We start from the raw sequence: 5099 nt of genomic DNA, 5'->3' as shown, positions 1-5099 counted from the left end.
GGTCAAAAACCTGGTACTTGCCTCCTCACTGTGCTGTTCAAGAATGCAACTCACCACTGGCAATTTAGGGTGTGTGATAGATACTTTGCTCAGATCTCATGAACAAACAACAAAGAAAATGTGTTTTACATAAAGTGTAATCTTGGTCCTGAATTTTGATGTGATATTTTGTGCATGACTTTCATTTGTATATCAATTTTCAGTCAATACTATGCTATCACTATTGTACTCACACAACAGCAGTCTGCTTTTCTTCACAAAGAACAATAGAGTTATAGTTGTGTTTGAAATCTTGTAACTATCCAGCATGGAAGCTGTCTGCTGATTTTAAAATGATCCAGTTGTCAGTACTCAGTGTTTTTATCTGGGGATCTATATGTGCAATTTTTGATCTTTCTGACCTGCTGCAGCATTTGACTCAAACAGAGGAACTGGAAGCCAATGTGTAGTTTGTATCGAGTGGTTGTGGTAATAGTAAAAATAGCTGCACAGGAAGGGACAATGATGCTTAGCTCCTGTGGGATGTAGGATCTTCAAGTGACAGACGTTAATTCAGACAAACACCATTTATGTAAAACTAACACAATTAACTTGAGCTCAGAACTTGAGATGGAGTTGGACAGAATCTGAAACTTTTAGGGAACAAGTTTCGAGTGTGGAGATATTAATAAGAATAAGAAATCATTGATTACTGTTCTAGAATATTTCCATCATTCGCATATTGATTGGGAGACAGATGAATTAAACTCTATAATAAACTGAATCCTAAAATTTGTGCAGGGCTCTCTACTCAAGCAATATGTTTTCTGAATAATCAGTGACGTTGCTAAATTTAGCTATCATTGATGTGAATATATAATGTTACTCATTTCAAAGTAAGTGACCACATTGAGTGTAGTAATTTGAATACATTTAAAGCCTAAATAGAAAAGGGAAGATTTAGTAAAGCTAAAAACAAGGCATTGTACTGGAGTAGATTTCAGAAGGCTGGGAGGATGATTTATTAAAGAGCTAGGGAGCTCAGGAAGTCCAAAGTCAGCAACAGCAATAAAATCAATTGACATGGGTAATCCTAATAATCTCGGCTTTCCATGATTGCAGATTGTCTGGTCGATCACATCTGCTTCATGTAAATGTAGGCAATGGCATAAAGTGGTTTAAGAAGGTAGCGGTTCATCAACACCTTCTTGAGGGCATTCGAGGATGGGTAATATATGTTGGCCTAGTCAGTGATACCCATATCCCATTGAAGAATAAAAAATTCGAGCAAAAGGGACAAGCGTATCCTTTAAGAGAAGATTGCCTTCATGGATTTGCCTACATCTAATGTTGAATGTATTTGGCTTTTCTCTGCTTCAAAAGTTTCAGATTCCTCCCTGGAAGTTTGATTTTGCGGAGGTGACTAATCACTGTAGCATTATCCTTGTGGATCAGATGGTACTCACAAGAAGTGATTGAGAAAGAGTTTGGGCAGCACGGTGGCTCAGTGGTTAGCACTGCTGCCTTACAACTCCAGGGATTCTGGTTCAATTCCCACCTGGGGCAACTATCTGTATGGAGTTTGCACATTCTCCCTGTGTCTGTGTGGGTTTCCTCCAGGTGCTCTGGTTTTCTCCCACAGTCCAAAGATGTGCAGGTTAGGTGAATTGGCCATGCTAAATTGCCTGTAGTGTTAGATGTAGGGGATGGGTTGCTGTTCAGAGGGTTGATGTGGACTTGTTGGGCTGAAAGGCTTGTTTCCACACTATAGGGAATCTAATCTAAAACATTGCAGTTGGCAGAATCACTAAATCCTTTGAGCAGGAAAACAATCCTCTTTATGAACCATAATGAGTTGCACTGTCTTACATAGTTAATTCATAATTCATATTTGTTGGCAGATTTAAGTTTGGAAGATAGTGAAAACAACTATTTATTTCAAAGATTATTGAAAAACCTGGAATGGTTTCTTTGAAAGAATTTGTCAAACATTCATTATGGAAATTGGAGATTTTTCTTAACAAGGCTTCCTAAAAATCACTTGACTGATAATAACTGCTTGCTTTGCTGTCAATCCCTGCTTGGGCTGTTTGAACAGTGATTGGCTTGGAAAGAATGCTTTGGTATCCACAATTAGTTGGAAGACAAAAATTCCTCGAGGAATGGCTGTTCGGCTGATCTCTCCCATTTCAGAAAAGAGTTCTGAAAATGAAACCTATTTGTTTTTCTGAATGAGTGATTGTAGAAACTTCTCCAAGTTGTAGATCCTGAGCAATCTACAACTGCAAGACTTTGGAGACAAGTGTGGGTGTGTGATTCATGACTCGACTACACATGCCAGGATATCATAATGACAGACTTTGGAACATGCTAAACTTTGCCTTCAAGAATAGTCATTAGCCAAAATGTTTATTTCAGAAAGTCAATTTCAGCAGATGTCGGTTTGTTTTTTCTTTTTTCCTGAAGAATGTGTGTGTGTTTGTTTGTGATTTGAAGATACTTAGAAGGATAAGCAATTACTCTTTGAGATTACTGTGCAAATTAACCACTTTTGCATCTTCACTGAAAACTGTAAGTTTTGGTTTTCATAATTTTCCACTACTTGCATTTGTTAAGAAACTTAGCTAATAGATGTTTTATATTTAATACTTTAAACAGATAAGATATTTTGATCATTGAGAAAACATTTTGGTAATTGAGAAAACATTTTTAATTTATGTTGTGTTCTGTGGAGTAGTGGGACTAGAACAACAGTGAATTCCTTCAGACTCAGCTGTAACAACTGTCAGCTTTAAAGCTTCAATCAGTGCAGTATTTCAAGCTTTCGTACGTGAATATGCAGGCTCTCATTGCCTGTTAACACTTGTTCCTCTCTTTACATCCTTCTTAATAGGAAGAATCTCCATCTAAAGAAGATACCCTGTAGCTGACATTCCAACTCCCAGCCCCAACTCCACCCCCCCAACCCCCACACCCTACACAAGATGTATTGTCACACACACATTACAACCCTCTCAGGCTACAGGCTGGAGATTGGAATCTCAGATGGATAGATAGTAAGGTAGAGGAGCCTCTGAGTACACAGGTAAATTATCAGGGACTGGTGGCCAGGCCAGGCCAGCACATAAAAGAGATAAACATAAGTTAACATCCATTGCTGACTCTGGAAAGGATAGGGATTCTGAAATCTGATATCAAGTCATGAAAAGGAAAACTGCATGAGGCAAAATAGAGAGCTGCTATTCTCTCTGGTCTCAGTCATGTGCAAGATTTTCATTCATATTGCAGCAAAATCCTGGACCTACAGAGGCCACCTCAGCCATTTTAGATATGAATCCAACAGTGAGTTTAATGATCTTCCACCTAATGACATGGCTCCACAGCCACAACTTATATTTATACAGAATCTTGAATGTAATAATAAAACATTACAAGATGCTTCTCAGGCGCATTATATAACACAGAGTATATAGAAGATATTCAGTTGGACAAACTTTTCCAAATGAATAGCTTTTGCCAAGTGTTTTTAAGGATAAAAGCTAATTGGAGAGACAAGAAGAGGGAATTTCAGAGTTTGGGGCCTTGGCAACCAAAGGTTTGGCAATCAAACAGTGCAGCAATAATGATTGGGAAGGCACAAGTTACAATTAGAGTGTAGGTATCTTTAAAGGTTGTGAAATTGGAGGAAATAGCAGAAATAGAGACAGTTAAGGCTACGCAGGGATTTGAAAATGAGAATTTTCAAGTCAGTGCTTTGGTTGACTGGGAGCCAAAATAGGTCAGCAAGAAGTGTGACAGGAGCATCAGACTTACTCTGAGTCAAGACACAAGCAATAGTGTTTTGGATGACCTCATGGATACAGAGGGTGGTAAGTGGGAGACCAATCAAGAGTGCAATGGAATAGACCAATCTAGAGGGCATGGATAAACTTTACATCGGAATTACTGGTGGTGTGGCATTTTAAAGGTATGTTAGCTTGGTTAGCATTTGTTCCCAAGTAGTCGTGTGCCTCCCATGGTGGAAAAGTTGAATTCTGCTTCAGTATGATAAATCATAGCTGGGCATTGAATGAATGGAACTTCTTAGTGTCAGAGAGTCATAAAGTCATACAGCATGGAAATAGCCCCTTTCCCAACCAGACACTGTACTAGTCCAAACAGTACTAGTCCCACCTTGGCTTATATCCCTCCATAGATTTCTTATTCATGTACTTATCGAATTGTCTTTTAAACATTGTAGCTTTACCCATGCCCATCACTTCCTCTAGAAGTTCATTCCACATATGAACCACTCTTAACAAAATCTGGTCCTGCATTACCCTGACAGTAATGTAAGTCCATTCAATAGCACCAGGTACTTGATAATAATGCACATTGTTCCAAATTCAAAATGATCCTTCACTTTGGCTATTTTCACTAATTGGGAGCATGTTGTACTGTTTCCCTCTGGCAATTGTCATTCTGTCTGACACAGCTCTCTAAACCACCTTGGTGCACCTCAGTGGCTAAAGCAGTACTGCTAACACACCCACACAATGTTAACATTACATCCAAGTTTTTAAAAAAAGTTGAATCCTCATCATTTTAAGTTGATCATAATTTTTCTGTTATGTTATGGTATAAAGTAAATGCATGATGCAAGCACAAAATGGGAGCACCAAACAACACAGTCTCAGAATTGATAGCATTTGGTGACAGCTTGCAGAAATTGGCCTAAATGGTGCAGTTTTCAGTTCAACACCAGTCTGACAAATAGTCTAGTACCAATTCAGCTTCAGACAGAGAGTTTATATAATAGCAGGGGATTTAGAATTTCATTCGTGAGTTTTAGGCTGAGGATGAATCCTTCATTAAAATGTTTACTGTAAGGATTTGGTGATGAGGTCTGCTGCAAGAAACGGTAAACTTCATCGATCGTATCTCCCTTAGCGTTGTGGGTTTTTTTGGTTTTAAGAAGTGCTGTGTCTTCGCCAGGCCCTTTCTGTTGTAAAGCATCAGCGCAGGATTAGGCACGTGGCCATTTTTCAGAGCCGGTGTCATTTGACAGAAAGCATCCTTGTTGCCAATCCTCCTGTGGAGTGGATTTTTTTTTCAAAACGTTGCAAACGAGAGAGCAGGCT

The sequence above is a fragment of the Hemiscyllium ocellatum genome, chromosome 14 (assembly GCF_020745735.1).
Source record: "Hemiscyllium ocellatum isolate sHemOce1 chromosome 14, sHemOce1.pat.X.cur, whole genome shotgun sequence".
Lineage (NCBI taxonomy): Eukaryota > Metazoa > Chordata > Chondrichthyes > Orectolobiformes > Hemiscylliidae > Hemiscyllium > Hemiscyllium ocellatum.
The sequence above is the reverse complement of the archived record's forward strand: the minus strand, read 5'-3'. Positions refer to the sequence as shown.